The following is a 25,874-nucleotide window of genomic DNA, read 5'->3' on the forward strand; positions in this document are numbered from 1 at the left end:
CCATACAGTACATCATTAGTTTTTGACGTAGTGATCCATGATTCATTGTTTTCATATAACACCCAGTGCTCCATGCAGTACGTGCCCTCCTTAATACCCATCACCGGGCTAACCCATCCCCCCACCCCCCTCCCCTCTAAAACCCTCAGTTTGTTTCTCAGAGTCCATAGTCTCTCATGGTTCGTTTCCCCCTCCGATTTCCCCTCCTTCATTTTTCCCTTCCTTCTTCTAATGTCCTCTATGCTATTTCTTATGTTCAAAATAAAATTAAATTAAAAAAGAAAAAAAAAAATCTCAGGTCCCTTCCTGCTTTATAATTTAAATATATAATGATGTTTGAGGAAGCACTGGTCTACACACTATCCTCTCATTTCTCAATGCCTCAATGCAAACCTTTTTTCCTTACATTCAACCAGAGGAAGAGAACAGGAAAAGCAGAAGTCTCAACTGACTAAAATTTTCCCAAAATGATTAGTTTACCTGAATAAGTAAGATTGGTCTAGTTTAAATAGTGTCAAAATACTTACAAAGTTTAGTCACAGAAAAATAAATTGGCTTGATCATCTGGGGAACTTTTATCTTATAGTCATCATGTTTGGTATGGTGGCTGAGAATGAACTAGGCAGTATCCTGTTGACCTCTGAGAGTTGTGGACCTGGGGCAGCAAAGGAACTGAGAAAAAGAGACGACAGTAGAGGGAGGCACAGGTCCCCCAAGCAATCAGCCCAAGGTGCCGAGGCTTATTTTCCATACTCATATATACCTTCTACAGGGATATAGATCTATGATTCACAGCAGGGGCGTAGTAAGGCACATTCCTCCACGTACCGTACACAGGATTAGTCAAGCACATAAGAATCTTTAAAACAGAATAAAGGAACAAAGAGGGGAGTGCCCAATGTGCTGTTTACAGGACAAGGGAACAAAGAGGGGAGTGCACAGTGTGCTGTTTACAGGACAAGGGAACAAAGAGGGGAGTGCACAGTGTGCTGTTTACAGGACAAGGGAACAAAGAGGGGAGTGCACAGTGTGCTGTTTACAGTTGGCTTCCTATCTACAAAACATCTTCTGCTGCGTACTTTAGAACTGACCACACACGTCCCAAGGGCATTTCACTCTGATCCTTTTGGGTTATTTTTAACCCTGCAATCTCAAGTTTTCTCAGAGATCTCGGAGTCTGAGCGAACATGCACCAGTGGTCGTTGTGGCATTCTGTTTCCCACAGCTCCCCCTTTCTTTTTTCAAGTTAGCCGTTGTCATAAGCACTCTGTGATGGAGATTTTTGGGCCCTCATTTGTTTTTTGAGGGTTGTCTTCATCGCTGGTCCTGGGACGGACTTTCCGAAGAGGTATCCAAATTGCTCAACTGGATCCATCACCTTCTGTAGGGTTCCTAGCGCTGGCCAGTCACTCCTCGAGGGGGCTTCAGGTCCCTGTTCGGGCGCCACTTGTTGACCTCTGAGAGTCGTGGACCTGGGGCGGTGAAGGAACTGAAAAAAAGGACAGTAGAGGGAGGCACAGGTCCCCGAAGCAATCAGCCCAAGATTGCAGGCTTAAAAATAACCCAAAAGGATCAGAGTGAAATGCCCTTGGGATGTGTGTGGTCAGTATCCTCAACTTTTCCATGGTGGAGCTAGTAATCTTATAACTAGTCTTTAATCTGGTATGTATAGCTAGGTCAAATGTAATCCAGAAACAATTTCCAAGATGATGATAAATTCTATACCCTTGCTCCTGCAACTTGCTTCTTGGAGTTAGAACTGGACTAGTAAAATTGTGTTGGAGTAGCTGTCTTCTATTCAACTCCCATGCAAACCTGTTAGTAATTATGGGCAGTGGTTGGTCCATTGATTTCTCCTTTCATTTAGTAGTAGCTATGCTATATCAGTATACTGATACCAGGGGAAATTCCTCAAAAGTTTCACTGTGTGGATACCTCTGCTTTTTTGACAGGGCCATGCCACTGTCCTCTCCAGTTTTATTTGTATTTTTATATTCAGCTCAGACTTGAAAAGAAGGATAAAATGGACTAATCAATTCTCCTTATAACCCAGAAGTCCCCATAAATACTACTTGGAAAGATATTCCAAATCAAACTGAAATACTATTGAGTTTCCAAGTCTCCTTCATTAACACAAAGGGAATCAGCCAGACAGGAGCACGCTGAGGACAGATGTGGATTTTATAAGAAGAAAGAGTGCAGATATATAACAGGCATGGCAAAGATACTTCATCTGAGCCATATTTTTGTTAAGCTATCTATTATCTGGCCAACTCAGACTCTAGAGAGGTTTTCTGATGATTTTCCCCCAGCGTTTATTTATAGAGGCCTTGGTGAACTGCCATACTGAATCTTAGTGAAACTGTACTTGAATATAGCTTCCCACATAAAGGCAGTTTAGGGGAAAATGTCATAGATTTCTTCTAAGCATCAAGGAATGTATTTATTATTAGAGATATTTTATAGTAATATTGTGATACATTTTGTTACATCAGAATGTAAGGTGTCTTCCAAATATAAAAGACCTCCTTAAATGAACCACATGCTAGGTAATGTATTTTGATGTTACATTAGAAAGGCCTGTCTGATCCTGTCAAGAAATCTAATATTACTGAAACAGAATGCTTACAGGAATTATGAGCTTGGATAGTAAGTGCTAAGAACACTTCGGCTTAATGAGTAAAAGAATTATCTTGTCACTAAGAGGATAAATTCAAGCCAATAACCACGATATACTGTAGGTCTGAGTGAAAATAATTATTTCCTTTGAGAAAAATTAAAATAGATCCTTTTAAACTGTAACCTGCATTGTATTTTTTTTTCTAAATCACACATAGATTTTTAAACATCCTCCCAAAGTAGTCTGCAGTTTACTTTTTATAAAACTATAACACAGATCATTACATTAACCATCATTTCTGCCAACACATTCATTCAGCAAACTGAATTGAATTTGTTTTTCCTGCCTACCCTAGAGAAAATAAATGCTTTTTTGGAATTTTTTTGACTTTTTAGGCAAATTAATTAGAGGAAGCCTGAGGTTTAATTCAGAAATAACGATTTAGAGGAATGGAAAATGTATGTATGAGTCACCACAGTCTGTAAGGTTATAGCTATTTCCTATCATGAGCCATCATATGGAATATATTATCATGAAGATATCTAAAAAATCTGGCTATAAATGTATATGCTGAAGGAGATGAGACTAATCATAAATTGGTGGTACTTCAGTAACAGTAACTTGATGCTTAGATTTAGCAAAGACTATCTTATATGAGCCTCTTGTAGATGTGCAGCAAAATGCAAAAGGACCTCAAGGAACTGCACCAGGGCATTGTAGAAAAAACACAATTGCCTATGCTAATAGGACTTCCTGTGTTTATATTAGCAGACGATACAAAAAAAAAATATTTTTGTTACATTAAAATGTGGACTGTTGTTATTGGCGTGTGTCTTATCTTTGAAATTTCAAAAGGCAACAGATATTTCAGAAGAGGGGTTGACCCATATATGTGAGAATGTCTTGATATAGGCTCCTGGAATCCCAGGTGCTCCACTATTCAACTAGTTAGTGCAATGGGATCTACAGGAGCATTCTTTTCAGATGGGGAGAATTTGGTTAATGGACACATGAAAAGATGTAAAATGAAAGTACTGTATTTGGGGCGCCTGGGTGGCTCAGTCATTAAGCGTCTGCCTTCGGCTCAGGTCATGATCCCAGGGTCCTGGGATGGAGCCCTGCATCGGGCTCAGTGGGAAGCCTGCTTCTCCCTCTCTCACTCCCCCTGCTTGTGTTCCCTCTCTCTTTGTGTCTCTCTCTGTCACATAAATAAATAAAATCTTTAAAAAAAAAAAAGGAAGTAATGTATTTGGTTCATGTAAGTGTCAGGCTTAAGTTGAGGTTTAAAAGCCATGGAGCAGAGACAGATTGCCTGTATTAGACATAAAAATTAGATATCCAGGGACATATGAGAGACTCCTTTACGTATACATTTATCAGGAGAATAAATAAAATGTCTGAATTGAGCAAAAGTAATTGGATAAAGTAGAGGCTTCAGTTGTTGAAAAGAACAAGGATAGAACTTAGAAATGTCCTAAATTTCACTGACCTACATCTCCTAGTAGAAATGGATAAAGATAGAATTTATTTTAAATATGTTTTTGAAAAAGTTATTAAAGTATTTTTTCATTCCTGCCTAAGAGAGAGAGAGCATGACACATTGGTGAGCATCATGTGATTCAGAAGCAGCCCAGTTGGGTTGGATGCCCTGTTCTGCCTTTAAATGGTCATGCAGCAATTTACCTACTCCTTTGTGCCTCAGTATCCTCAAATGTAAAATAAAGATAATTATGCTATCTAGCTCAGAGAATTGTTGGAAGCAAATTATTTAATCCAAAATGCTTAGAACAATGTGTGGCACCTAGAAACCATGCAAATAATAATTGGAAATTTTAAGTATTATATTCATTGTATGCATTTAGTTTTAACTGTAATTATTTTAGTATTTAAAGCTAATATTCAGGTAGTGCTAAATGATATTGTATTAAAGAAATTAAGAAGAAAGAAAAGACTGGTGTGTTTGTAGGACTTTTTTTCTCTTTTTGAACACCTTCTAAAAAGGTAACATTTGAACAGAGATATGAAAGGAATCACAAAGCAAGCCTGCACATATTCAAGAATACTCAAAAGAGAAGATTAGGTAGAAACACTGAGGGGAGAATGTGCTTGGTAAACTTGAGGAACAGAACAAATCAGAAAAATGATGGTAGAATATAAGGTTTGGGAGGTGAGCTAGATCATGTACAGCCATTTACTTCAGAATAGGGATATGAAGTTTTATTCTTACTCTAAAAGGAAACCATTGGAGGATTACAGCAACATGATATTCTAAGAAGGTATCTTGAGCTATTATGGGGAATATATACTGTGATGGGAAATAATAGCAATAGGAAGACATGTCAGGCAGCTCTTGAATAATCCAGACAAATAATAATCTATGAAGGTGGAAGAGGGACATTGTGAGAAGCAGTTCCTATTGGCAAAGTAAGGTTGACCAGTAAAAAAAAATTTCAAGTTAACTCATAATTCAAAATCTTTATATCTTAAATTAGGAGAATATTTGATAGCTTTGTCGTGTGTGTTCCCAGGACATCATAAGCCTCAGCGTAGCTGGGATATAGCCTTAAGGATGCTTCCTAGGAAATGAGAATTGTGGATAGCGATGCCTATGACTTGAGATTCATTTTACATAGAATTTCAAACTCAACATTTTTGAGCAGGTTATGAGTCAGGCTTACCTACTATAGATAAAATAGTGGTGTAGGACAATAGTAGAAACACTGGTGAAATGCAAATAAATCCTGGATCCTAGCTAATAGTAATGCGGGCTATATTAATTTCTTAGCTTTGATGAAGATAGCATCGTTATGTTGGTAGGCAGAATAATACCCACCTACACCCCCCCTCCCCAAAGAAGTCTAAATTCTTCTCTCTGGAACCTGTGAATATGTGATGTTATATGGCATAAGGGGAATGAGGTAGCAGGTGGCATTGGGATTTGCAAATAAAATGAGTTTAAATTAGGAAAGTGGCCTGGATTAACCTGGTGGATCCAGTGTAATCTCAGGATCCTTGACTGTGGAAAGGGAAGGTGGAGGAGCCAGGATCAGAGTAATGCAGTGTAAGGAGGATGCTGCTGGCTGTTGCTACATTTGAAAATGAAAGGTAGCCCTAAACCAAGGAATGCAGGAGGAAGCCAGCAGCTGGATAAGGCAAGAAGATGGATTAAAGAGGGCATGTACTGCGTGGAGCACTGGGTGTTAACGCAAACAATGAATCATGGAACACTACATCAAAAACTAATGATGTAATGTATGGTGATTAACATAACATAATAAAATTTTAAAAATGCAAAAAATAAAAAATAAAGGCTGAATTATCATGCAAAAAAAAAAAAAAAAAAGAAAAGAAAAGAAAGAAAATGGATTCTCCCCTAGGGCTTCCAGAAAGGATAGAAACACTGCTGGCACCTTGAGACCCATTTTAGGCTTCTGACCTCCAGAACTCTAGCTTGATAAATTTGTGTTGGTTTAAGCCACTTACTTTGTGGTAATTTGTTACTGAAGTAATTAGGAACTAATTCAGCTACATAAAATGCTCACATTAGGAGAGGTTGGGTGAATGGTATGTGGAAATTCTCTATAATTACCTTGTAACTTTTCTGTAAATCTAGTATCATTGCAAAATAAAACGTTTGGAAAAAAAAAAAAAATAGTACTCCTATCGCTCTTCCTTTGCTACCCCCAGCTCTCACTTGGCCCCTCACTCCCCTTCATCCCCACCAATTCTTAGATATGTTTTGCTTTTGACTTTATACCTTCTATTATACCCCTCTATTTATCTCTCATGGCTATGCCGGTAAAACATAGCATAAGCTTTTTATATTCATATTCTCATATTCTTACCTTAAATGCATTCCCAAACTGCTTGCATGCTTTCTTTTGCACTCTGATACTTCATGCTGTGTTTTCTAAAATTCACCTTATAATTATTTCTCTAACTTCCACTTTATACATTCACTCTTTCAAAGTTACCATTTAAAGCAAGTTTTAAACCTATGAAACTGGATGATATTTTCTCAGATGTCCTAAGTATCACAATCTTCACAATTATTCCAAAAGTTATCATATCAGTTCTCTATTCCCCATCCTTACACTTCACCTCATATTACTAGAGACCTCTGTACCTTTTGCTTGCTTTCACAATCTCTGCACATCTGTGTTCTCTTTATCACTGACAGTGTTGTCCTTTTAATACATGTAACAGTTCATGATGTTCCACTACCAGTAGCAATATATGTTTTCAGGAACTTGTCCTCACTTTTCATATTTTTTTTTCCTACCCTTATATACTGAAGCTCAAGGCACACTGAACTCCTCTGTTCTCCTTGAACATGCCATACTTTTGACACTGCATTCATTTTAGCATACATTTTTTACATCACCCTAGCCTATTTCACCACGCCAGCATTGTGTTGTTAGTAAAGTAGTAATGGTTGTTTTGATGATAAAGAATCAACCTTCCCATGTTTTCGATGGTTTCTTACTCTAATGCCTTACACAACAATATCAGATCATTTATCCACAGTTAAGTATCTTGGCACACGTACAGTACATGTAACATTGCATTATGACTGTTTATACTCTCCATTCATTTCTGTATTCCTCAAAGTAGAGACCAGATCTTGTTTATCATTGTATTTACAATGACTGTAATCTTAATTATCAGCTGTGGGGGTGGGGGGAGGCTTACAATAAAAGGGAGAAAAATTAGCCCCAAAGAGACAAATTTGAAGCTTGTTACAGACTGATTCTCTTTGTTCATCTAAACATGTTAGTTTGATCGTTGACAAACTGTTTAGGATATGACCACATGATTCCACAATTTACTAATTTTATGAGACAGCAGCGGGACCTCATGGAAGATATATCCTAATCCCTAATACCCTCCAAACATTAAAGATTTACAACTAAGGACAAATGAAGGGTTTAACTTTTCTCTACTTTTGCTTTGTTCCTATTCAAGGCACAGGCGGTATTTATCATATCAGGATACATCTGAACACATTAAAGCTAATGGGAAACTCATTCAACTTAATAGGCTACACACTTAACTAACAAGATAAACATCAACCCAACAATGCATCTGTAACATATTTAACTTAGTTATACATTTTGATGCCTTTCCTGGTGTGAATTTCAACTGTAGAGGCTGATTTTTTTTTTTTTTTTAAAGATTTTATTTATTTAGTAGGGAGAGAGAGAGGAAGCACAAGCAGGGGGAGTAGCAGGCAGAGGGGAGAAGCAGGCTCCTTGCTGAGCAGGCAGCCCGATGTGGGACTCGATCCCAGGACCCTGAGATCATGACCTGAGCCGAAGGCAGACGCTTAACCGACTGAGCCACCCAGGCGTCCCAAGGCTGATGTTCTAATAGTAGTGCAGAGAAGTAATATGAGTGAAATGAAAGCAATGGGAATTGAAAGGTGGGAACTGATTGAATTGATGTTGGTGCTGTAATTGAAGGACTTGAGTATGAACAGTGAGAATAAAGAAATTGTTTGTGACTTCCAGCTTGAATGACTAAGGGAATATTCCCATTATCACCAAAGAGTATTAGTCATTAATACATTCAAGTGTTATTTGGCTCTGTCTTTTGTTGTAATCAAAACTACTTTGTGCTAATACAGAAAAAAAAAAAAAACAAAAAAACCTGTGAGATACTAAAAAATACCCTAAGACTGTTCATTTCATTGTAAAGTAGATGAGGTGTAATGAGGCAACAAATGTACTAAAAAGAACAATGCATGCAAAAAGAGAAGTTGGATTTAATTTTGCTTTCTAATTAGAATCTGTATAATTTGGGGAAAGCATATTTGCAGAGACAATTTAAGTATAAATATTTATCATTTCACGTGAGAATTAACTTGTATGTTAACATCAAAATTACGAACTTGTATATGCATTAATATATACTGCTTTATATATAAAAAAATCTCTAAGCTGCAATAATCTGTATAAGATTTGGCATTACTATTGAAGAGATCTAAAAATTACTGTCTTTTTTTTCTTCTGTACACAGAGATTCTTAAAAATGGCTTACATACTGGTTTCTTTTGTCTTTTTAATTCGACCAATTAAGAATCATTAATATATAAAGATAGAAACTTCAATTTTCAACAAAATTTACCTACTATATTTGTGATTCAATATTAAAAAGTCTTGCCTCTTTATGTCATGTAAAAACGATGCATACATAGAAGTAAAAACATAAATTCTGGACTACTTAATGTATGTATTACTTGTATTCACTTTTAACAAGTAATCATTAGTTGATTTTTTAAGCTCACAGAACAACTTAAAAATGTTATACTTTGGAAACATTGGTTTATTAAATTGAAGATTAAACAGGTATTCCTCTTTTGGAACAAAATTTAGCACATCTATTTCATGGAGGCATATAGAGCATACAAAATATATTAGCCTCAATCTTTTTATCTAGAGGTTGTGTTCATAGTTCATGCCCAAAGAAAATTAAGGGGAAAGAAAACATAATTCTGGGGTTATGGCATTTTGTTTGTAAATTATTTTAAGCTAGATTCTTCAGTAAAACACACATGGGAAGGAGAGGAAGATGATTTTTTAACAACAGAAGGAAATTCAAAATAGAAATAAGAATAAAAGCCAAACAATAATAATAGAGTATATTGAATCCAAGGAGTGTTTTGATCACATTTGTATAAATTCAACTATCTAGCCTCATTTTACCAATTGCAACAATGAGAGATTTGGATTGGAAGACCATTAGATCCCTTTCTTTCTTCATTGTTCCTGATTCTGTGCTTTTACATTTCCTTTCTAAAATTATAACTTGGTTATACCTGTTCTGCCTGCCTCCTTTAGTGGTTGATATAGGAGCATGTGGGGAAAAAGTAAAGAAAAGACGTTGGGTGCTTATATTCCAAATAACAGTAGCTCTTGTCAACTGCTCACCTTTTCTTTTCAGATCCTGGGCCATGAAAATGGTGGGCTTGGGTCAGGTCAGGAATTTCATCCTTGGTTATGTGACATCTGTCTTTATTCAGAGTTTACTCTTTTATATGGAACTGTGGTTCTCTCTTGACTGCCTAATTTCTTCCCTTAGCTCCTAATAAAACTGAAAGTAGTACATGGCTAATCATATCTAGGAATAACTGTTGATTTATAAGTTTCAAAAGCAATATCACTTTCAAACCAGTTGTATTGAATAGGTATCTATTTAGAGGCATCCTTATGTTCAGAGGATTGCATGAGATGTTTTAAGGCAAGCTGATGAGTACCATCAAAATTATTTTAGAGCATCAGAAAACCTCAAATATGTAGTCAGTTTAAAATACTAGTCATCATCCTGTTAGTCATATTTGTCTTATTAGTATATAAAGTTTTAACTCTTTTTAAATATATAAGTAAGATAAAAACAAAAAAAAAACCCAAATCAATTACTTAGTTTCACAGTTTGACTGTTAATATGCTTAGAGACCATATGTTAATAAGATTATAATAATTTTAATGCCCGCGTTACACCTTAGATCATATAAAGTTAGTGAATATGATATTCCATGACTATACTGATTGTAAGGGAATTGAGTATTTGAATAGGAGATCTGAATTTAATTATTTTCTTTACAGACACTAACATAGTTAGCAAAAGCAAGTTAAATAACTTCTACTAATTGTTTTCAATACTTTTAAATATTTAGGTAAAAAAGTTCATAGGCACTCATTTTATTATATGTGCATCTTTAGATCCTGTTCTTAATACTATGTTAAAAACTTTCAACTAAGGGCAACAGAACAAATAATCTATTCCTTGGATACCTGCTTTAGAATAGCACCATGAAAACTGAACAAAGTAAATGAGATACAGATATCTGTGCGGCAAGATTTTCTACATGATGGCCATTTTAAAATTGTAATGTATTTTAACTACATAACATAAAATGATATCTATTACAAAAATGGTTAACTATAATGCACAAAGTATATCCCCTCAGAGATTTGCTTATGGCAAAGGAAATGTGTTTAAAAATGAGTCATAATTTCTTAGTTAAGCTTAGGGATGTAAACAAAAGAAAAGAAAAATAAAAAGAAAAAGGATAGGTCATCTCGGGCAAGCTCCAAAAAGGGAATAAAGTGTGTCTTAATTGCTAGCATGCTAGAAGTTCATATAAGTCTTAAAGTAACAATCCCAAATCAAATATTTAAAGTATGTTGTTGTTTTACGTTAGGACAGTTTGGCTATTTAACACAAAATGAAACCTAAACTTCCATCACAGTGCCTCATGTTCTTCCTCTCCTTCCTTCCCCTCCCTCTTCCCCTCCTCCATGCCCCTTTCTCATATTGTCTACCTACCATCCTACCATACCCTCTTTTGCTTCTGGCGATTCTCAAATGTGATCCCTCTCCAAAGAACCTCTGGTCATCCAAGAATATTCTTAAATAACAGGGAAGTCTCACTTTAAAAAAACCTATCTCTTTCCAGAAGCCTTCCTTAATTTACCTGTACTATATTAGGAGTTAAAGTAGGAATAATTTGTATCCCTAATCCTCCTGAACTTCTGTGGTAGCATTCATAGACTTTACTGTTGTTCCATGTTTAATAGTCTGTCTTCCCCAGCCAAGTCATACATTATTAAGCCGGCTACACCTCATGAACAGAGTCAACCAGTCACTCAGCCATTTGTGACATCTCTGGAGAAGTTGTAGAGAAAAGTCACGGCTGGAGGAGTTTATTGGAGAGGAAAAGGGAGAGACATTTCCTCTTCTGGTTTCTTCCATACCCCATATGTCATTGACTCAAAGTATGTGCATAGGGAGTTAATTCCATTTTTCTGAGTTGGTGATTCCTGCTCATTTGGCAGCCTGAGGCTTCATTTGAGCCCTGAAATGGTAGCAGAATGCATTCACATGGGGCGGGCCTCATAGGTAAGGGTCTGGAAAACAGGTATGCTCCAGAAGATCTTAGGGAAAAAAAAGATGGGTAAGGTACAGGAAAAAAAAAAAAAAAAAAAAAAAAAAAAAAGCCAAAGAATGAGAACTCTTTTCTAATCTGCAGTTTTATTTTTCTTAGAAGCCCTCTATAATATTAAATATACTGAATCTGATTCCATTTTTTACATGAGTTAACAAGCACAAATTAAATTATTTACAAAAGTTATTAGGTAAACTTGGCACTAAAACTCAGTTCTCCTTATGCCCTGTTGCCCCCATTTTTTTTCTAGTTGAAACATACTGACAGTTTAAGTTTTGGACTATTGTTATTGCACAAATTGTCTGATTCAAGCATCTATATTAATTTAAATTATTTAGTAAGAATATAAACATTCTGTTTTGAAAAACTGTCAAAGATTGCTCCTTCCTTGCAAGATGTATGTTTTTAAGACTTTTCTTCAGTTTGGTGAGAGAAACACAAAATCCACCAAACTACTGAGGCCACCACAGTTACAAACAAAGACTGTTTTTGAGGCCACCATGGGATAACTCTTGGAAACATGGAACAGCTGTTGAACAATGGACTGCTTTTAACTCTTGACTACATGCTTATAAAACACTATAATATTGTGTTCTTTGAGAAGATAAGTTTTTTTCCAATGATGCAGTTGAACCCTATGATATTGACCCTTATGCAAAACAAATTCTTTAATTGTATAGGGAAAATTACTCTATTGTATTATTATTTATTTGAAAATTACTCTATTTTAGATTAAACAATAATGTAACCTATGTACTAATATACTATAATTAAAGCAATCCTGTCACACAAAGAAAATTTCATCCCAGTTGAAATAACCAATTTGAAGTATGATACCATAATTCTACATAGTTGAGATAGTCTTCTTAGAATGGACAGAGACACAGAAGATTGAATTGAGTATTTGTTGGAAGACATGATAGCGGATTTTGCATTCTTCAAATATACTGTTTAAGAAAAAGCAGGGCTTCAGTCTCTACTCTCTTACTGCAATTTTACAGACCCCCAAAGCCCTGTTGTAATATATCAGCCTACAATGTAACTAATTTTGCCAGTGGAGTTCTTAACATGATAAATGTCTCTTATTTTCACTCTGCAAGACTCTGCTGAAAGAAGTGGAAGAAAGTTAAGTTTACCAGAGGATTTTCTCCCCTAATGTCATAGCAATTGGGTGGGGGTGTGAAGGGATTCAGAGCCAGCCTCATGTTGCAAACATGACTTCAAAGCTTCTCATTAAGTAATTTTTCTCACCAAAATATGACTCATACTCACAGTGGACAGACACAGTTATTGGTGGGAATAGACTATGTTGAAACTCAGTGATATTCCCAGATTATTCTAGTGAGGTTGGTTCTGAAGTATCAAGGGGTCTTTAGAGAAGATACTTAGAAAGATGGCTACATATTCCAGTCTTGAATTATAAGTACTTTACATCATAAGTAAAATGTTTGTTAATCATATTGATTTAGGAGATTGTAGAGCTGCTAGTGGCTTTAGCAATGATTAATTTCACCATTTCATTCAGACTACATATATTACATACCTGAAAAATAAAATCCAGGATTTCTAGTCAGCGAACTCAGTCTTATAACTAAAGACATCCTTGTTACAAAGCTAGACTTCTTGATTGGCTCTCCAGCCCTTGTTTCTTTTTTTGTGTGTTTGTTTTTTAAACTCTCATTTCTTTTTTTTTTTTTTTAAGATTTTATTTATTTATTTATTTGAGAGAGAGAGGGAGCACAGAGGGAGAGTGAGGTTGGACTCCCCATTGAGCAGAGACCCCCCTCCCCCAAAGCAGGGCTCAATCCCAGGACCCTGAGATCATGACCTGAGCAAAGGCAGACATTTAACCAACTGAGCCACTCAGACACCCCTTAAACTCTTGTTTCTTTATAGCACAATTTTTCCTATCTTAGATTCAATGGGCCCATCACCAAAGAGCTGTTTACTGTGTCAAAATCTTGCTTATGTAGATAGGCAAAATTATATATGGAAAGTGCTTGATATACAAATGTAGATAGATAGATAGAGATAGATGATAGATAGATGATAGATAGATAGATGATAGATATAGGTAGATGATAAATAGATAGATGATAGATAGATGATAGAAAGATGATAGATAGATGATAGATAGAAAGATGATAGATGATAGATAGAAAGATGATAGATAGATGATAGATAGATGGTAGATAGATAGATAGATAGATAGATGATAGCACACACTTTTTTTTACCCCTTTCAAACTTGATATCCCAAAGGAGAGCATAGGCAGCAGCCTCTTTGACCTTGGCCATAGCAACTTCTTACTAGACAAATCTCTGGAGGCAAGGGAAACAGAAACAAAAATGAAGTATAGAACTTCATCAAGATAAAAACCTTCTGCACAGCAAAGGAAACAATCAGCAAAACTAAAAGACAACCTGCAAAATGGGAGAAGATATTTGCAAATGAAATTACTGTTAAAGGGTTAATATCCAAAATCTATAAAGAACTTCCAAACTCAGCACCTATGTCTTTTGATTGGAGTGCTTAGTCCATTTACATTCAGAGTAATTATTGATAGATATGTATTTAATGCCCTTTTATTACTTGTTTTGTCATTGTTTCTAGAGATTTTCTCTGTTCCTTTCCTGTTTTTGTCACTTTTGGTCTTTCCTTTCTACTCAGAGTGTCCCCTTTAGTATTTCTTGTAGAGCTGGTTTAGTGGTCACAAACTCCTTTAGTTTTTGTTTGTCTGGCAAACTCTTTATCTCTCCTTCTATTCTGAATGATAGCCTTGCTGGATAGGGTATTCTTGGCTGCAGATTTTTCCCATTCAGCACATTGAATATATCCTGCCATTCTCTTCTAGCTTGCCAAGTTTCTGTTGAGAGATCTGCAGCTAGCTGTGTGGGTCTTCCCTTATAAGTTAGGGACTGCTTTTGTCTTGCTGCTTTTAGGAATTTTTTCTTTATTGCTATATTTTGCAGATTTAATTACAATATGTCTTGGTGTTGGTCTGCTTTTGTTGATTTTGATGGGAGTTCTTTGTGCTTCCAGGATCTGGATGTCTGTTTCCTTCACTAGATTAGGGAAGTTTTCAGCTATTATTTCTTCAAATAAATTTTTTGCCCCCTTTTCTCTCTCTTCTTCTGGGACTCCTAAGATATGAATGTTATTACATTTAATGGAGTCACTGAATTCCCTAAGTCTATTCTCATGTTTTATAATTCTTCTATTCTCTCTCATGTTCAGCTTCATTATTTTCCATTATTTTATATTCTATATCACTTATTCATTCCTCTGCTACTTCCATCCTTGTGTTCATTGCATCCAGTCTATTTTGAATCTCAGTTATTGTATTTTTCATTTCTGATTGTTTTGTAACTCTTTTATCTCTGTGCTAAGGACCTCCCTGAAGTCTTCCATTCTTTTCTCAAACCCAACCAGTATCCTTGTGATTGTTGCTTTAAATTCTCTATCAGGTTTATTACTTACATCTGTTTTTTTTTATTTTTTTAAAGATTTTATTTATTCATTTGAGACAGAGAGATACAGAGAGAGAACATGAGCAGGGGGAGAGGCAGAGGCAGAGGGAGAAGCAGACTCCTCACTGAGCAGGGAGCCCGATGTGGGACTTGATCCTAGGACCTAAAGATCATGACCTGAGCCGAAGGCAGATGCTTAACCATCTGAGCCACCCAGGTGCCCCTTATATCTGTTTTGATTAGATCTCTGGCTGTGACCTTTTCTTGTTGTTTCATTTGGGATGAATTCCTCCATCTTGGCATTTTTGTATGTCTCTGTCTTCTGTGTCTTTCCTGCTCCTGAGAGTAATGGCTTTATGAAGAAGATGTCATGTATTGTCCAGGGCCTGGTGATTCAGGGAGTATCTCTGGTGTGTGCTACATGCACTCTGCTGCCATGTTTTGGCCGCTTCATCCCTCAGGCCAGTTGTCTGGAGAAGTTCTCCTTGCCCGCGGTGGGCAGTGTTTGGTTCTTGGCCAGAGTGTGGTGAGATTTAACTAGATGTGCTGTGGTCTTCTTTTAAATGAGATCTGATGCTATTTCCACTAGAACTGAAGCCTTGCAGAATTTTCTGGTCAGGAGATGTTGTGTGGGCAGGGGGTTTCTGCTGGTTTTCTGGGGAAGGGGCCTGCTGCACTGGGACTGAGGCATACTTGCCTGAGAAGGGCAGTACCACCAAAATGCAGAGGGGTGAGACTTGGTATAAGCAGGTTAAGCAGCCAGTATCAGGGCTATGCTTTTTTACTGCAGGCAGCTCTGTGCCTGTAAAGGATAGGGGAGGCAAATGGTCCCCACAGTCTCCTTTGTCCCTGGAGAGGCATCTCTGTGAACACCACTTCTCACAGATGCACTCCAAGAAGAGGGAACAGTTTATCCCCCTGTGCACTTTGGGCGTTCCTCACATCGCACTGTCTGACCCTGGGTTGTTTGCCCATCCCCTCTCCAGGAGTAGGGTAGTGATGGGAATTAAGGAGGGCATTTGTTGTGATGAGCACTGGATGTTATATGTAAGTGATGAATCACTAAATTCTATTCCTGAAACTAATGTTACACTGTATGCTGACTAAGTAGAATTTAAATAAAAACTTGAAACAAACAAACAAACAAACAAAAAACCCTAGTCTTCAAACCCTGCTGGTTGCAAAAATTCATGAAAATTAGTCCCTCTTGTTATCCCAGCCAATAGCTTTGGGGGGAGTGTTCTTCTTGTGCATTCGCCTGTGTGCTCTTCTCTGTCATCTTTCTCTGTGACCAGGGCTCCCATCCTTCCACAGACCCTGCAATCTGTTTCTCCCCCAAACCAAATTTCCACACTTCCTAACTTTCTCAGTGTGACCTCTTTTCTCCCTCTAGTTGTGCAGTTTGTTCTATCAGTCCTCAGGTTGATTTCTTGGGTATTCAGAATGATTGGATAGTTAATCTAGTTGTATTTGAGGGACCATATGAGCCTAGGGTCCTCCAACTAAGCCACTATCCTATTATGACCATGGTATTTAATACATTCTTTGGAAAGTATAACAATTCGTATAGGTAGCATAAGATTTAATTCAAGTATAATGCATAATGACTTATCTTGTCCTTTTTTATCACATTAAAACATGGTATGGGAGTGTTATGGGTGAGAAAGTCTGCATTGTGTGAATGAAGGTCTTGGTCTTTGGATTCCCCACAAGAAGATTTGTGTGGGGGTCCACACTGAAATAAGAAGGGCAAGAAGGAAAGTAGTAAACACTTTATTAAAGTGAAAATACAGTCTCAAGGTGTGTGTGTGTGGGGGGGAGTGGGTAGGCCCTGCAAGGTGGAACCAACCCCTAGGTTGTTTTGGAATGGATATTATTGGGTCTCTCTGGGCTGGGAGCAGCTGTGGCATAGAGTGGGATGGTGTCTAATGGAGACTGCTTCCAATCATTTGGGAAGCTCCTTCCACATGTTGAGAGGGGGAGCCTTTCCCATTGGAAAGTGGAGGCTGTAAAGCAATGCAAATGTATATAATGAGTCTAGGGATTACCCTGGGGCAGAGGTGGAAGATGAGAGCACATGTTCTACATCTATGGCTCTTGATCTGTTAGGACCAAGGTCTTGGAAGCCACAGGGTCAAGATGTTGAGCCCCCTTGTCTTTTAATGTGTAGCTTATTTATCACCATTTGTGCTTCCAGCTCATGTCTCTATTGTTCCTCTTCAAGAACTTGGGATTCTGCCTCAGGTGTTACTTCCACTGCTCATGTCTAGCTTCTACCTAATAGGAGGAAGCAAGGAAGGAAAATAAATATGGTTACTTTAATTTCTTTGAAGTAAATACTGGCAGTAATATTCTATAATTCAGTGTGGAGGGGATATTCCTTATTGAAAACCCTTATTAGAATTGGAGACCCTGTTGGAGGAAAGGTTATAAAAACTCCAGGAAGCTATTCAGTCTCGTGTTCATTTTGGCACAAAAGCCTTGTATAGATTGCACAACATGTGAACAAGCGTTGCAGATTCAAAAATAAATATGAGAGAAGACAGAAATGTAATAAGTGCTGACCTTGGTTATATTGGGGTAATTTTCTAAACTTTTTTTGAGTGTAGTAAAATACTTCTAAAACGTGTCACTTTATACCTGGCTTATTTTACCTAGCATAATGTCTTTCAGATTGATCCATGTTATAACATGTATCAGAATTTCATTCTTTTTAAGGCTGAATAATATCCCATTGTATGTGTATATCATTTTGTTTATCCATTTATCTGTCAATAGACATTTAGGTTATTTCTCCCTTTTGGTTCCTACGAATAATGTTGCTATGAAAATGGATGTATAATGCTGTTCAAAGTTTCTGATTTCAATTCTTTTGGGCTTATGAACAGAAGTGGAATTAATAAATGATATGAGAACTCAACTTTTAACTTTTTTAGTAACTTCCAAAACTGATCAAATTATCCCATTTTTCATTTTGGAGTAATTTTTTATTTTAATTTTTTATTGTAGAGTTGACATACAATATTAGTTCAGGTGTACAACACTGTGATTCAACAACTCTATACATTATGAAATGCTTATCATGTTAAGTGTAGTTACCATCTGTCACAAAGTCATTCTAATATTATTGACCATATTCCCTATGCTATACTTTTCATTCTGTGGTAATTTTATCATCAGTTATTTTCATAAAATTTTTATTATATGATAGTATACTTAAATTTTAACTACATATTAATTTGTTAAAAGGAGAGAAAGTTGAACCTCTTCATAGCTAATATGTATGTAAACCAGGCCAAACCAGGAAAACTGTTATCTGTATCTGTTAATTTCATAATAATACAGTGAAAATTATTAATACTTAGCTCTTGCAATGTATATATTAGTTAGATGTTTGTGGTGGTCTGGCAGAGGGTGACACCAATTCTTCACCCAAACCTGGTTTGAAAATTGAGATGAATGAGGGAGGCTCCATGTGCATTAAGAAGGCATGAAAAGGTTTATTACTCATGTGAAGGCTTTCTTGGGGAGGACAGGACTGGTACCAAGCCAGTATGGAATGACTTGAGCAGGAGGTGGGGGCTGTTTTGGGATGTCTATTGTGATTAGTTGGTGGAGGTGGGCAAGGTTCCAGCTCTTGGGCCAGGGCTTCCATAGTCTGTATTTCCACTTGTTCCAAGGAAGATGTGGGGCTTTGCTACCATCTTAACCACATGTGGGGTTAGTGGGCAGAATCAGAGGTGGGACTTAAAAGCTGTCAGTAGTCAAACACCAAAAATGGAGTCAGACACTTTATCAAGTAGAATATGTAATTAGAATTTAGAGCATCTGTTTTCTTTTTTTTAATTAATTGATTTATTTGAGAGAGAGAGAAAAAAAAAAACATGCAAGTGGGGGGAGGGAAAGAGGGAGAGAATCTTTCAAGTGGATTCCATGCTGAGCGGGGAGCCCAACACAGAGCTTGATCCTACAACCCATAAAATCATAATCTGAGCCGAAACCAAGAGTCAGACACTTAACCAACTGAGCTGCCCAGGTGCCCCTAGAGCATCTATTTTCTTTTTCTAGTTCTAAAATTTATTAGTTGTATGATGCTAAAAAGCCAATTAACCTACCTAATTATTACACTTAACAAGGTTTTAAGAAGATATCTTAAGGTAGAAATATTGGAATCTTTTGAGAATCTTTTGAGTCTAGTTGATCCCAGTCAGTCTGTGCCCAGAATCCATCTGCTTAAGCAATATATTTGTTGTCTCGTGGTATCGTCCTGCTCAAACACATTCGACAGTCTGGGGCCAGCAAACACTCCATCTCTTCCTGTGTGATCATTAGCAGCACCCTGTGCCCTTCTGTTTCTAAGTTTTTATATCTGTAAAATGAAGTAGTAAGACCCTACCTCACAGAGTTATTGAGAGGATTAAATGAGTTAATAAATGTAAAATGCTTAAAACAGTGTTTGGCACATACTCTGGCATACTGGAAGCACCTTATAAGTGTTACTTATTTGTAGTCAAGTGAAGAAAAATCAGTGTCCCTTTTATGAAGATACCTTAGTAAATAAGTAAATACTTGCACTTGCAATTTCTCAAAAGCATTTCTTCAGTTCAGTTCATCTTATTTTCTTAAAATCTTATGTAATTAAGTACATTTAACTCAGAATAAAAATTAAGAACTTCATATGGCACCTTCAGAATATTTTTTTTCTTTTTAGAAATAAATAAATCATCAAAGAGATCCTATTGATTCTCTTCACAAATATCACTTATTATTCCACCCCCTGTTGTTTTGAAGTTGACAGCAGGTTCTTTAAACTTAGCAAATGTCTGTCAAAGTAATAATTACAGGCAAACTGCTTTAATAGTAATTTTAACACATGGGAGGCTGGGGCCCACTTTTTAAAATGTGAATAACAGATACCTGCCTATAGTTATCTACATTTGTATCATAACTGGGTATATCACCCTAGTGTCATTGAGGCCACGTCCTGGCTCTCATTTCAAAGGACACATAATACATTTTACATTGTAGCAGTCAACACCCTTCTAGGATTTCCTCTAAGCTTTGAATTTTTGCCTTTGGGGGATGGTTTGACTGTGTTTTAGTGACTTTCCTTCCAGTGGTATCTACCTATTGCTAAGGAGAATCTTTGCTTGAATTTGAAAGTTCAAAGAAGATATAAGAGAGCTCTGAGCACTCAAAGGGCATGTATATGTTTGATTATTAGAGTTATAGTTGCAAACCAAATACTTCATGAGCTCATGAAAATCCTCACTGACAGGTGTATAATACATGATGTTTAGTATTCTTCAAAATTTCTTGAAAGTTCTCATTTACTCTCCTATAAAATCCAGGTAAAACAAAGTTGTAATTTCAGGAAGATCCTTTTACCTCCCTTCTCAGATTCCTTACCTTTAAACTGTTTCAGACCAGGAAAGTCCATTAGAAAATTCTTGAGGAGACTTCACATCTCCCATCAGCAGACATAGACAGAATTTCAGCTTAATGTGAATTTGTTTATAGACCAAGTAGAAGAGTTCTCCTTAATATTGAAAATTCACTTTACAAAGGTATCACTTTAGGAGTCAGAAAAACAATGAAAATACTGACTCTGGACAATCACGAATTCAGTCAGCAATGGCTCATTCTACATTTACTCATCATCATCCCAGGCTACCTTCCCAATGTTATACATCTGCTTGTATAATAAATTATCCTAGGTAGAGATGTAAAATTATAAATGGTCCCAACCTGCTAGTATTGTAATTGTTAAATGTAATAAGTACATTTCAGAAGCATGTACTTGTATATTCCCACATCAACTCTGAAGCATGATTTTATATTGAATAGAATACTTAAGACATGGAAATGTATGATATTCTCAAAGCTCCTAGAATTTGAAAGTGACTAAAGATTGGTGAGAAAAATCCCAAATATAATAATGCTTATATATTCAGTGACAAGAGCACAGCCTACCCTTAGTGACAAAAATTTATATTTATAACTCATGTTGGCCTGTAGAATTTCTGAATCCTTAGAAGCAAAGGTTCCCAAAGTATCCTCCTGAAGAGCATTCCAGAAATGCTGATCCCAAAGACGATTGATAGAGTGAGTCAGCAACCCCTGATACAGGGATGGGGGATTTTCTAAATTAACCTTCTCAAGAGATTATTATGATTATTCAGATTTAGAACTACAAGTCTAAAAAAATATTATGTTCAAGTGAAATATATAAAGCATAGTGATATATGGTTCTCAGAGTGCTTTAACATGTGCTCATTATTCACTCAAATCTAAGCCATTTGTAAAAACTAAATGTGAGGTGTTATGGTTATATTCCAAAATCAGAGCCAAATGCTTGTACACTTCAACTTTACTTTCTGCATCCAACACATGAGAAATCTGATTGGGCATATTTGCTTGGCCATGACTCCCCATTCTCACCTGTTTTGAAGAGCAAATAAGAAAGCTTTGAATAATATCTAGAGTCTTCTCTGATAACTCTCTCATAAACACACTGACATGTGTGCACACGAGGGTGTGCATTTGTGTACATGCAGATATCTATACAGAGAATAGTCATTTCAGAATAAGAAGTATGATAAGGCAAAATATTTATGAAAAAATGCCTAAGAACTCTAGGGGTAAAATAAGATACAATATATATGGCACGACTATCAACTTAAATATGTGTTAACAGTATCAGTCTGGGAATATCAAAATAGCCCCTATAAGTGCTATACGTTTGGTAGAGTTAACATGTATTGCAGTTGAGAGAAGAAAACTTATCTTGCCAAGGGTAAATAGGTAAGGATTTTAAATGGCACTTTAATGTATATCTTAAAATAGTCAAAGTTTTTTCTGATGAAACTGGAAATATTTTTAGAGATTCACAAGTTGAGAGGCATAAAAATAGGAAATTCAAATCACTTTTGAGTTTGTAGAACAGTTTGGTTAAAGCAATGCTTGTGTTGGGAAGTAGTCTGAAGGGAAAAAATGGAAAGGTGATCTGAGTCCAGACTCAGAATAGAAATGGTTCCATAAATTATTAATAAAGGGGCTGAGAATGGTAATTTTTAGTAATTTTAAAGGGAGGCTGGAGGGGCAATATTTGAAGGAAAACAAATGTGAAACCTTGTACTTAGCCATGGTGGTAAAGGAGTCTGGGGATATATGAGGCTTGGATTCTAGATTATTAGGCACGTATTTGTTTTCATCTTCCAAGCATGGTACTTCCATTTTTGCCAACTGTAATTATTAAACCTTTTTCTTGATAAGCCCTTTAAAGCTCTGCAAAAGGCAACAGACACTTAGACTAGCAATAGGTCTTAGTGATCAGTTGTGCTACATTATAGCAATAAAGAAGCTAGAATATGAAAATCTCTACCAAGTAGCATAGCTAAGGTTTACAGGACTGGAAAGTGCCACTGGGGGAATGATCATATTTTGATCTGGGGAGATCAAAAATTAAGGCAGAAGTGGCTATCATAATACTACCCACATTTATTGAGTGATTACTGTATGCCTACACTATTCAGTTTTGTACTTGTAGTGACGTTTAATCCTTCCAAACAAAAAACATAAATTAAGCTAATATGGTTATTCTTAGAGATGAGAAAAGCTAGACATATAAGGTTTTAGTAGTCAGCTTGGTGTCTTCGTCAGTTCAGGATGCTATAACAAAATACCATAGGCTGATTGGTTTATAAAAAAAACAAATTTATTTTTCACATTTCTGGAGATTGGCAAGTGCAAAATCAGTAAAACAAAGTTGTTGCTTTAGCAGTTTCAGCGACTGATGAGGAAACTTCCTGGTTCATAGACAGTGGATTTCTCACATGGTAGAGGCAAAAAAGTTCTTGAGTCTCTTTTATAAGGTCACTAATCCCATTCAGGAGGGCTCCATCTCATGACCTGATCTTCTCCCAAAAGCCCACCTCCTAATGCTATCACATTGTGAATGAGTTTCAACATATGAATTTTGAGGGATACAGACATTTAGTTTATATCACCTGGGTTTACACATTTCCTAAGAGGCCAGATTGGGATATGAACAGAGGCAGTCTGACTATAAATCTACTCTCAACTGTTAAACTATAAACCACAGTAAAGAAAAAAAAAAAAAAAATTAGAGGTCCAGGGCGCCTGGGTGGCTCAGTTGGTTAAGCGACTGCCTTCGGCTCAGGTCATGATCCTGGAGTCCCGGGATCGAGTCCCACATCAGGCTCCCTGCTCGGCGGGGAGTCTGCTTCTCCCTCTGACCCTCACCCCTCTCATGCTCTCTCTCATTCTCTCTCTCAAATAAATAAATAAAATCTTTAAAAAAAAAAAAAAATTAGAGGTCCAGTTGGTTGTCAGACATAGGTCATGGCTTTGTGAATCTTTCTTACTGACTTTTGTGGTATTGCTTAAGTTATAAACAGAACTATCATTAAAACTCACGAGGCTTCTAACAAAAACAAAAACAAAATAAAAAACCCCCAAAACTCAAGAGGCTTCTTAGGATCAATTGTGAAGATATATATTATCTCTGCCTTTAAACACAGTGAATAAACCATGCTATGTTTCCTTATTTTTTTCATGTTCTCAGTCTCAAATTATAACATACTGGTGTATCTTAACCTTTGGAGAACTATGTTGAAATTGTTTATGATAAAGTACAAAAAATTTAATTCATTCAGTTTTTCATATTAGAGAACTCAACATTTTTTCTGAATTTGTACTCTTCATATCAATGATTTCCCAAGAGAAACATTGACACCATTACAGCTCACATTCAAAAATGTTTGTATTACACAAATCTTATCTATGCCATAGGGTATTTAAATGATTGGTTTAATCATATACATAATTCAAAAATGCTTTTATGAATTCTAATTTCTATTAAGGACATTTTAGAATAAATATTTGAATTAGCATAAATCTCCAGAAGCATAAGGTAATAAATATGGTTACTTATACAAGCAGGATGACAAACACATGGGAAGGAGATTTCTGTGTATAGTTTTTATATAATTGTTACCTTTGAACTATAAATACAGTACTTACTTAAAGAATATTTAAAATAAAACTACTTATCTTAGTTCCATGCACAATTTGGGGGTATATGTAAGAATCTGCATATACTTCTAGGAGTTTCATACCCATATACATATCAGCTCACCTGTTTTGGGTAGTGATGGGAAGGGTATCAATCTTCTGCATGGTGGTTGTGGTAATTAGTGCTGTTTTGTTTTGTTTTTAAACATTTCTGGCTCTTCCCCTTATGGGCACATTTTAGGACAACAATTCCGTGCCTCTTTAAGTCATATATGTTCTTGTGACTTTGTGCAATGAAATGTGAGAAGGCATAAGCTGTATGTGCAGATATCATGAATAGCTGGTACGTGGTTTGCCATGTTGTCTATTCATGGCTATTATGACTGGCTATATTACATATGGTGCAATATCTACCATCTTCAGTCCCTGAAAAACAATACTGCGGAGAGACCTGTTATTTACCTGAGATTGACTGGTAGCAAAAAAAATTAGGAGGAGGTGATGGTGGGTGGTGGTGGGTGGTGGTTGGAGGGTGGATTTTCAAAGTAGTGAGATCTTTCAGGTAGCGTTTATGCAACATTCTCTAACGTGACTGGAAGCAGTTTTTCAAGTGCTTAGAAAATAGTTATAATATCTCCTCTTAATTATTCCTCCCTAATAATTCCAATACCTTCAGTATTACCCTGGTTGACATGTTATCCAAATGGGTAATGTTTTCTAGTTTAGTGATAATAAAATCTTTGAACCTCTAAGGTTTGGGTTTATACCTAACACATTTGAAATTTTCTTCTTTGTATTTCTAAATATTATTTATAGGTCATGTTCAAGGTTGATGCATTTCATTTGTGAACATACTTACATAGAGGTCATGAGAGTGTTCCTGGAATGAGTGTGCATGAACTCAACCATATACCATTGTTTTACAGATCTTAAGGATTAGTCATTGCAATAGCAAAGGCATTAATCCTGAAACAAATAAAAACATGAACTATTTGAAACTTTGAATACTCCCACAATAAAATTTTGTTTTATACTATGCAGCTTGAGGCACCACTATGAATATAAAGTATATTAAATACTAAGAGGATCATAAAGTGCAAGTGATAGCATCACAAATGAAACAGACTGGACTGCCTAATAATAATATTCATAATAATCAATAACATTGAAATAGCTTTCTGACTTTTTTTAATTAAAATCTTTATAAATTGAAAATTGACCCCTAGTTGTACTTCTAAGCTTTGCCACTTTAATGAACTCTTAGGAAGCTGTCAAGGGGCAGGCCTGAATTCCACTGTGGAAACTGAACAGAATTAGTTCTCACTCTAGTTTTGGACATGACATGAATAAAGAAAAAAAAATCAGAAAGTTGATTTCTTCCTCACATAAAGGAAATATTCAATTAAAAATTCTACCTAGGGGTGCCTGGATGGCTCAGTTGGTTAAGCCTCTGACTTTGATCTCAGCTCAGGTCTTGATCTCAGGGTCGAGTTCAAGCCCTGTGTTGGTCTCCATGCTGGGCATGAAACCTACTTAAAAAAAAAAAAAAAAATTCTATCTAACTTTTATTTGAAATCTATAGATGCGACCAGATGATCTTTATGAGACCCTCAAGCATAAAATTCTACAAACAAGGGGTAATGTGTCAAATATGCATTCTGAAACCAATTGTCATGGAGTTCATAGTGAAACATGGTATTTTGGCTAACAGATTCAAACAGAAGAATTTTACGGTTTCTGATTAAGGCAGATGGGGTATGGAGAGTGAATGTGTTTTCTGCATATAGTATAGAGGCAAAAG

This window comes from Halichoerus grypus, chromosome 4 (genome assembly GCF_964656455.1).
Source record: "Halichoerus grypus chromosome 4, mHalGry1.hap1.1, whole genome shotgun sequence".
NCBI classification, from domain to species: Eukaryota; Metazoa; Chordata; class Mammalia; order Carnivora; family Phocidae; genus Halichoerus; species Halichoerus grypus.